The sequence below is a fragment of the Palaemon carinicauda genome, chromosome 29, assembly GCF_036898095.1.
Source record: "Palaemon carinicauda isolate YSFRI2023 chromosome 29, ASM3689809v2, whole genome shotgun sequence".
NCBI classification, from domain to species: Eukaryota; Metazoa; Arthropoda; class Malacostraca; order Decapoda; family Palaemonidae; genus Palaemon; species Palaemon carinicauda.
The window spans coordinates 48,105,215-48,116,013 of NC_090753.1; the positions used below are offsets into that span (position 1 = coordinate 48,105,215).

The 10,799-nt window shown below is 38.4% G+C and overlaps 1 protein-coding gene across 1 annotated transcript in view; it reads right to left on the reverse strand.

The window, feature by feature from the left end:
* LOC137622770 (uncharacterized) overlaps positions 1-5,194 on the reverse strand; it is a 76,458-nt gene extending 71,264 nt beyond the window's left edge. Inside the window, exon 1 of the mRNA XM_068353357.1 lies at positions 5,066-5,194. The gene's annotated coding sequence lies outside the window, so the exon portion shown is untranslated. The remainder of the gene's footprint in view (positions 1-5,065) is intronic.
* Between the last annotated feature and the right edge of the window lie 5,605 nt (positions 5,195-10,799).

Genomic DNA, 10,799 nt, shown 5'->3' on the forward strand with positions numbered 1-10,799 from the left:
GGCAAGCTCGGAGAGCTGGCCCTCGACCTTATCCCTGGCACTCTTAACCCCTTGGGACCAAGGCAAAGCCGCACTGGCCCTAGAGGGTTTTTGAGTACTGTACCAAAGACTCGGTCCAAGACCGTGTCCTTGCCCTCATGAGGAGGAATCTCTGGGTCCGAGAACCCATTGAGATTCCTCATAAGGGTCAGAACCTGCCAGAACGCATGCTCTGACTCATGAAGCTCTCCTCCTGAAGGGCTGGCAGAGAAGTCTCCTGTCCCCAAAGGCTCTTCTCGGGGGGACTCGTGGACGTTCTCCGTGGGCTTGGCTGGCTCTGGTCTAATCCTTGAGGATGACTTTGGAATCATCTTGGAGTCCTTCGACTCCCTCCTGGGAGGGATACAGGACTCCAGTAGTGATGGTGGGAGGCTCTTCTCCACCCCTACCCGAGAAGACTTCTCTGCGAGAGGTGGGGTTTCCCTCATTGGTGCAATGGGGGAACGCCTCACCTCACGTGACTCCCCTGAGGACGGGAAATCTTCGTCTGAAGGGGAGGGAGAGAAAGTCTCAGGGGGGGGGGGAGGAGGCCTTCCTCAAAGACTTCCGAGGAGTCAACTTCGCCCTTGGAGAAGTCACCACGTCAGCTACTCCTCTCTTCCTCTTCAGGGGAGTCGAAACTGCCACTGATTTGTGTCCCAGCTCAGAAAGAACAGGCTTAAAAGCCTGTACGACCGCTCTGACAAGGGACCCAAACCAGGGATGCTGACTGACAGCTGTGCTGTCAGATACTCCCTCTGGAGGGAAGGGGATTGTTCGATCGCTAGGAGGAGTTACCAAAGACGGGGCGGCCTGAAAAGAAGAAGGCAAGTTCCTGTACCTATCCGGAGTTCTCACTCCCTCCGGCGAGCGTCGTCCTGCAGCCTCACGCGTGGGATCGCACTGGAATTTTGCGTGAATCGCGTGCGGGCGAGCGATGGCTCGCGTGGGCGATCGGTGGCGCGCAAGGGCGCGTTCTGGTGACAGCAGAGGGCGCGCAGCAAGCTGAATAAGCGCTCACGCACGCGAAGGCGATTGTTCGCGCGCAGGATCACGATAAGCCCGTGAGGGCGATAACATTGGGCGAGCGCAGGGGATATATCCCTTGCGCACGGGCGCGCATGAGGCGCACATCAGGAACAGCAACAGGAGGGCGCGCGATGGAGAATGCGCGTAGGTGAAGGATGGCGCACTGGCGAGCAGGTGAAGAGATTACCTTCCCCTTTGCGCCCAGATCCGAAGATCGTGGGCGCGCAGGAGATCATTGGCGCGTAGGAGAGCGCTTTGCGCGCAGGAAATCATGGGCGCACAGGTGAGCGCTGACGCGCTATCACAGGATCAGCTGGAGAGCGCTTGCGTGCAATTGAACGATGGCGCGCAGAGGATACCTGGCGCGTAATGGACTTAGTCACATTGTGAGAAAGTCCCTTGTGCCCCGAAGGGACCGATGCCCGTTTAAAAGCAGGGTTCGTAGGCACCCACAGCGCAACAGCGGCCAGGAACGGCGACGGCAGGTCAGGCGGGTGGAAGGTCGGCGTGTCCTTTGTAAGGACGACCTTCCACCGAAGGAGATCGCGAACGATCTACGGAGAGGTCCAGGGATGTAGCTGGCAGGGTCGGTGAACGATGACGAGGTTCCTCTGCGGCGGACTGCGGGGATGACGAACCAAAGAGGCGCCTCCTAACACCCTTGTGAGGTGAAGGAAGTCCTCTACGGCGGGCTTTACGCCTTATACGCCCTCTGGGGGCCGTGGGGTCAGCAGGCTGACCAGCAGTCCTCCGAAGAGGAGTCTGTTAGTGAACTCCCCCGAGGGGGAGAATCACCGGCATTAGAGACCGTTGGACTTAGTTCCTCCCTCGAAGGATGTTCGGAGGGGGGAATTAAGCCTTCAGCTACATCAGCATCAGAGGTTTGATACAACACATCAGAAGCCTCGGCCACAACAACGTCGACGACAGACAGAAGATCAACCTCTGCTAAAGTCGGCGATTGTTTGACAGCTGCTCCCAATTTGATCATGTCAAACAAGGCTTCCTTGGAGGGCAAATCCTCAAGCCCCAAGGAAGCCCAAAGCTGCAACAAATCATGATTAGTTACATTGACATTAGACATTAAATCCTCCCCCGGGGGAGGAGGAGGAGCTGCGTCGCTATGGGAGGCAACTCCCTCTCCCAAACCCCAAGATCGGTCAACAGAACTGCGGCCTACGCTACCACTCGACAGTCTCTCGGAAGAAACCGATCGAGTGGGAGCTTCGGCGGAGGTTTGTGGCACGGAAGAAGAGCCCTTAGGATTTTCTCCTTCCAAAGAAATCTTCGAAGGAGAAATATCCCGCTTGGACTTCTTCTTCCGGCGCCGGGAAAACATCTCCCACTGAGAGGTAGACCACTCCCTACACTCACCACATACGTTACTCTTATCACACTGTTGGCCCCTACAGTAAGGACACAAGGTGTGTGGGTCCGTTTAGACTGCCGACATCAAGTTCCACAAGGGCGGTCAGGTAAACCAGGACACTTACGCATCGCAGAGGCCAACTTCACAAACACTCTGTCAAAGAAAAAGCAAACAAAAGATTAGTAATGGCTGTCAGAGAAGGCGAGGGTGACAGCGAACACGTCCGTCTAGCACCCAAGCCGAGAGCAAAGTAAGCTCAGCACAGGTGTGTGTGAGGTTGGGGGGGGGTAGCAAGCTACCCTCCCTACTCCCCCGCTAACTAGCGGTGGGGTAGTAAACCCTCGTTAAAATTCTAATGACTCGTCATTTCAGCAACGCCGAAAGTAATTACCCATATTAAATAGCGTGGTTTGTATTTCAGTTACGGAACAAACCCTTTTTAAATGTCAACACTGGTTTATAGATTCAATATTCAAAGTGGTGCGAAACCCGTTTTCCAAACTTTTTTCCAATCACAGGTTTGTAATATCTGAAGACTGTTAAACAGGTCTTTCTCTTATTCTGTCTTAAGTCTTCCCGTAAGAAAAGGGACTATAAGCATGTGCTGCAAAGTAATGTCGATTTAGCAGATACCAGTATTGTACTACTGTATTGTTGTGGAGAATGTCACTCGTTTATGAGCATGCGATATGGCGAGCCATACCAAAGGCGTTTCCCACAGTGACTATTCACGGCTGCATATTTCACTGAGACCAGGCAGTGTGGCGACAAGTGCAGGCCCATGACTTGCAAATTACTTATCGCCAAGATTGTGGTACACATAGGTTCATCAGGAAGTTGCTTGCTCTTCCCTACCTGCCATATCTTGTTGCATACATTCGCACCCAGTGGATCACATCCACTATATTTCCCTTGGCTAGCTGGAGTATTTACAAGTGAAATGTAAGGACCATCAATGATGTGGAAGGGTGGCTCAACAGTCTCAAAAGTTATGCGGAAATGAGCCAAAATCCATTCTGTGTCTTAACCACGTTTCTAAAAGAAAAAGTAGAAGATATTGATAGGGCACTTAAGTTAGTGTCTGACATGAAAATCTAGCGCATTCGGAAAAAATCATATATAACACTCCAGGCTCATTTGTATAATTGCTGGAATAGGTACACTAATGGAGATCTGTTGCCAATGCAACTAATTGGTGAATGTTTCAATTTTGTACCGTTTAATCTTTCCGTCCTGTTTTGTCTCCTTTTATAGAGAGGTTAGTTTTACAATATATTATATAGTATCCTATATTTTGTATTTGTATATTAAATCTAATTTCTTAAGGAATGGAGGCTCTGTAGAGCACCACTATTTGCAATAAAGAATATAAAAATATTATCACTACATCCTATGTGTCTCATAATTATATCTTGCAAATTGAGTTCCTTTACAAAAAGATTTGGGGCGCAAGAACTTAATTTGCTGAATATGAAAAAAAAGTTTTCACGACAAGTATGAATAAAGAATATTCTATACATAAAAACCATTCTTATTGTATCTAATGTGTAATATTCTCTTTTAATTGCAAGTTCTCTCATCATGCTGCTAAAAGTTTTCAAACTTTGAAAAAAGGAGTTGGGACACAACAACTCAATACTGAGTAGGCCTAGTTGGTACACATCAACTGCCGACGCAGTAGATTTCCCTCAACTTCCGGGGTGAATGGACTCTTGGGCACATCATCCCAAGGGAAGATTTCTACCTAATGGCACATTTGTTTAACATGGCTCACTAACTTCAAAGACAGGGCTATTTCCTTGGAAACATATAGCAAATAGAAAAATAATATAACTTGAATTCTCTCCTATAACATAAGCCTGTCTGTACTTTTTGTACTAAAAATTCCCAAAAACTGAAAAAACTATAGTAACCCTGGCAGTAAAACTTGATATTAAACTTGCAAATTAGGATGACAACAACAATACAAACAAGTAAATGTTCATGCTTCAACACAAAGTTAGGTTAGGTCTAGGTTAGACTACCTTGGTTTAGGGTAAATTATGTTACTTGTCGTATCTATAATGTATTTAGTCAAGAATTCCAACAATCATGGTATTACTTTGACTTCTAAAGTAATAATAACAATCAAAATTAATTTCTTTACTGATAGATTGTTTATTACAATATTCAATAACCTAAGTTACCAATGTGAAGCCTAACCTAGTGTTGGTATAATCTTGTGTTACACTGAGTTTATTGTGTAATGTTCGGTAAATAATTGGGTTAATGATTTTAAGTAACTAATATATTATCTATAGTTCAATTATAAAAACAAACCAAACATAAAGTAGGCATAGGCCTATGGGGCCGAATATCAAAATGTAAAGGTGGTAAAATTTTAGCAAATGAATTTCCAAAAGCCTGGGAAATATACCATGACTTAATTTGGGGGTATTATGTCAAACAAATGGAGGTTCCTGATACAAATTTAAATCTACAATTACAATTATCATAACCCTCACAACACGGTCACTTGTGATGAGAACGAATCTTCTTTAGGTTTCCCCAAAGTTAACTTTCTACAACTTATCTTTTCAATTAAAAATAAATATAATACACACGTAAAACCATGTAAATAAAACACAAATTAGTCGACAAATCAATCACCTTAACAATTAAAATTGGAAGAAATTTCTGTCACCGAAAAGTCAAGCAAATATTAAGGAAATTTCACCACGATTTCAAACACACTGTCACTCACAACCAAAACAAACACCGGTGTGTCGTCAGCTCGATCAGCTGTTGGAACGGGGTGTACACTTACTATGTAAACAAAGCTACATTTTATCGTAAAATCGTTAAATATTAAGTAATTTATTTAATTTTACATATAACTATTATTTTCGCTCATATATTTATAATTATAAACAAAAATATGATATAGATAATTGGAATTATCGCCTTAACAAAAATTGAAAGATGATACTTTTACCCGCGGTATTCGAAATAAAGATAACTTTACAGTAAAATCATTAGATATTAAGTAATATGTTTAAATTTCTATATTATTATTATTATCGTTTATACAACTATAATTATAAATACGAATGTGATATAGATAATGTGAATTATCACCTTATCAAAAATTGAAAGGTGATATTTTTACCCGCGGTATTCGAAATAAAGGTTACCAGAGGAGCCGTTGCAAGAGATACCTCTGGCCAGATCCTGAAACTGTATCAAGATTATCCTACAATAACTACTAAATCGACGTTCAATTGGGTAATATTTTTAAATAATTTCCGTTAGGGATATTTACGTGTACATTTTGGCTTAATAAACAATTATATTACTTTAAATACTCTCAAGAGAATTATGTGATTAACATATTGCCTCCTTAGAGTGAAAAAGCTATTATATGTACATATTATCAAATATGTAATCTCTGAATATTAAGTCATCACTAGATAATGTCTTGCATTAGAAACGAGGTGAAGATAGTAAATATAATTCTCTGCTATTTACATAACAATCTTTATACACACATTATATATATATATATATATATATATATATATATATATATATATATATATATATATATATATATATATATATATATATATATTATTACATGCTAAGCTACAACCCTAGTTGGAAAAGCAGGATGCTACAAGGCCTGGGCTCCAACAGGGGAGAACAATGGTTTGATTTTAAAGTGTCCTTCTCCTAGAAGAGCTGCTTACCATAGCTAAAGAGTCTCTTCTACCCTTACCAAGAGGAAAGTGGCCACTGAACAATTACACTAGTTAACCCCTTTAAAGAAGAAGAATAGTTTGGTAATCTCAACGCTGTCAGGTGTATGAAGACAGAGAAGAACATGTAAAGAATAGACCAAACTACTCGGTGTCTCTGTAGGCAAAGGGAAAATATATATATATATATATATATATATATATATATATATATATATATATATATATATATATATATATATATATATATAATCAAATAAGCCATATATATTATTTAATACCTTAATGTCTGGATTCTCGCTTATACTTCAGAGTCAAAGACCCAAGGGGTAACCAACTCAAAGACAATAGCTATTGGCCGGCAAGGGAATCGAACCCTGGTCCAGAAAGATGGTATGTCAGTGACATAGCATCTCTACATCCTCTACATCTAATCTATTATCTCCTCTAATGAGTCCATTTTCTCATAATTCCTGCATATGAAAATAAGTTAGGATAATTCTCTAAGGTGTCAAGGGGATATTATGTAGCATTTGAGAGATAAGATTCAGATCGCACTTAAAACGTTTTGATTAGGATAAGCGAAAGAGGTAATAGGTTGGACAGCGCACAAGCCACCCGTTGTGATACTATCGCGAGTTATTGGGTCCTTTGACTTGCCAGACTGTAGTACATTGGATCCCTTCCTCTGATTACAGCTCATTTTTCATTTGCCTACCATACATCGAATAGTTTGTCCTATTCTCTCCACTCTCTCTGTCCTCATACACCTAACAACACTGATATACTAAACAATTCTTCGTTCAAAAGGTTAACTACTGCAAGGTAATTGTTCAGTGGCTACTTTCCTCTTGGTAAGGGTAGAAGAGACTCTTCAGCTATGGTAACCAGGTCCTCTAGGAGAAGGAAAATCCAAAATCAAACCATTGTTCTCTAGTCTTGGGTAGCGCCACAGCTTCTGTAAGATGGTCTTCCACTATCTTGGGGTAGAGTTCTCTTGTTGAGGGTACACTTTTGGCTGACTGTTCTATCTTATTTCTCTTCCTCTTGTTTTTTAAGCTTTTATAGTTTATATATGAAAGACTTATTTTAAAGTTACTACAGTTTTTAAAATATCTTATTTCATCTATTAACTACTTCTCTTGCAGTTTATTTATCTCTTATCCTCGTTTAGCAATTTTTCCTGTTGAAACCCAACTAAGGTTGCAGCTTAGCTAATAATAATAATAATAATAATAATAATAATAATAATAATAATAATAATAATAATAATAATATTAATAATAATAATAATAATAATAATAATAATAATGATGATGATATTAATAATAATAATAACTGAATATCTTTTGACATTTCTTAGAAGTTGTAGATTGAATCATATGTATTTTATCTACAATATTTGAATTGTCATTTCATTTTCTCTGATGATGTCGTTCATGAGTTTCCAATGTATAGATAAAATATATAATATAATATTTAGACAAAAAGGAATGGATATCATTCACAAAGTTTACATTTTTATACACATTGCCTGTTTTTATATACTATCTTTAAAGAAATGTTGAGGTGAATACATTTGTAATGAATATTCCTCTTCTACCAACGAGTATTTTCTCCATTTTTTTTTTTTTTTTTTTTTTTTGTATGAGGTAAGGACGATTGCCTTCTTAAGACTTTGCTTTGGCTTTGGGGTAGACCAGGACCCATACAGTCACTGCATGGGTCCTGGGATAGACCGTAGCCCCGATCGGCTGTCCTGTATGACATAGTAATGAATGTGATCACGAACACACACACACATACACACACACACACACACAAAACAGTGGGTTAAACATAACATCCTTCCAATTTCGTTGGCGGAGGTAATTATGCATATTCTTCCATAAACCAACTATATAAAATTCTGAAGTATTCATATTTTCACTATATTGGTGATATATCACTAAATTATTCATGTTTTCTCCCAAACCGGTAATTGTTATAGGTTGAATTGTTCATTTGTCACTAATATAACACTGAATGATTAAAATTTTTCCTTAAAGTAGTGATAAAACAATCTGAATAATTTACATTTTCCATAAACCATGTAATTAACACCTTAAATTATCCACGTTTTTCCTAAACCAAAGATATAACACCCTGAATTATTTATATTTTTTCCTGAACTAATTGTATAACAACATAAATTATTCACACATTTTCCATATACCAGTGATATAACACCATGAATTATTTATATTTTTTTCCCTGAACCAATTATATAACAACATAAATTATCAAAATTTTGTCCATATACCAGTGATATAACACCATGAATTATTCATACTTTTTTCCGGAACCAATTAAATAACGAAATAAATTATTCCCATTTTTTTCCGTAAACCAGTGATATAAAACCTTGAATTATTCATATAGTTTTTTCCCTGAACCAATTATATAACAACATAAATTATTCAAATTTTTTTCCATTAACCAGTGATATAACACCATGAATTATCCACATTTTTTCCATACACCAATTATATAACAACATAAATTATTCACATTTTTTTTCCATAAACCAGTGATCTAAAACCATGAATTATTCATATTTTTCTTCCTGATCCAATTATCATCATCATCATTTCCTCCTACGCCTATTGACACAAAGGGCCTTGGTTACATTTCGCCTTTTATCTTTATCTCGAGCTTTTAATTCAATACTTCTCCATTTATCATCTCCTTCGTCACGCTTCATAGTCAATAGCCATGTAGACCTGGGACTTCCAACTCTTCCAGTGCCTTGTGGAGCCCAGTTGAAAGTTTGGTGAACTAATCTCTCTTGGGCAGTGCGAAGAGCATGCCCAAACCATCTCCATCTACCCCTCATCATGATCTCATCCACATATGACACTCGAGTAATCTCTTATAGTTTCAATTTATATAACCACATAAATTATTCATTTTTTTCCATAAAGCAGTGATATAACACCATTAACCATTTATATTTTTTCCCTGAACCATTTATAAAACAATATAAATTATTCAATTTTTTTCCATTAAGCAGTGATATAACTCCATGAATCAATTATATCTATCCTAAAATAGAGATGGAACATTCTAAACCAATCAACTCCTTTCCTTAAACCGTGCATGAAAAAATGAACGGTAACTTAACAATGGGTCAGATTCCGCCACGCCCCCATACTTATACTTAACAATGATATGATGTTTAATCTCTAGAGAGGTGATGTGTGATTGCTTTGTTTTAATGGGTAGATAAAAATATCTTGCTTTACTATCCAACTCTTTTTACATCCACCAACGAAGTTGGAAGGGAGTTGTTTACGTCCCTGTTTGTGTGTATGTGTGTTTGTGAACAGCTTCCTGGTCACAATTTTAGTCGCACAGTAATAAAACTTGCAGGGATTAACTGTTATGTAAAAATCTGGAAATGATTACATTTTGGAAGGTCAAGGTCATGGTCAAGCAAAATGTCCAAGTCCCGTAATCGGCCATAAGTTTGGACATCGTTGTCACCGACTTCAAACTTGGTTCATATTTAAGTGTATGAAAATCAACGCTAATTAATACAAGTTGACGTCGAAGGCTAGGTCGAGTCCAAGGTCAAGGTCAAGGAATAGGTCAAATTCTGGTCATCAACAATACGACCACAATTTAAATCGTAATGTAATGACACTTGCAGGAATTTTAAACTGTTATGTAATGAGCTGGAAATGATTAATTGAGTATGGGAAAGGCATGCTGTTTTCGAGAAATAAGCTGCCGTGGCGGAGGGCTGCAATCTCAGAGTGCTTTTCTAGTTCAATATGTTATATAAATGATTTAACGAAAATATGAATAATTGAGGATGTTATATTACTGGTTTAAAGAAAAATAAAAATAGTTGGCGATACATCATCAATGCTCTCTTCATTTGATTATGGTTTGTTAATAAAGTACTCTTTGTGGCTCTCTTAGATATCAAGTTTAATTGCCTTATCATGTGATTGTCTTAAAATCTTAAGACATAATCATGCAGCGAATGTTTGTATGTTGAACAGACTGCAATAAGTCTCTCTTTATAGTTTATACATGAAAGGTCTGTTTTAATGTTGTTACTGTTCTTGAAATGTTTTTTCTTAATTGTTCATTCTTCTCTTGTACAGTAGTTTATTTGTTTTCTTTCCTCACTGGGCTATTTTTCCCCGTTGGAGCCTTAGGGCTTATAACATCCTGCTTTTCCACCTAGAGTTGCAGCTTAGCTAATAATAATAATAATAATAATAATAATAATAATAATAATAACAATAATAATAATAATAACAAAAGCCATAGGATTATTATTATTATTATTATTATTATTATTATTATTATTATTTGCTAAGCCATAACTAGAGTTGGATACTCTAATATCCCAAAGGCTCCAACAGGGAAAATAGCCCAGTGAGGAAAGGAAATAATGAAATAAATAAATTAGAAAAGAGGTAGTGAATAATCAAAATAAAACATTTTAAGAACAGTAACAACATTAAAATAAATCTTTCATATATAAACTATAAGATTTTCAAAACAAACAAGAAGAGAAATAAAATATAATAGTGTACCCGTGTGTACCTTCAAGCAAAAGAATTCTAACCCAAAACAATGGAAGAAGCTAT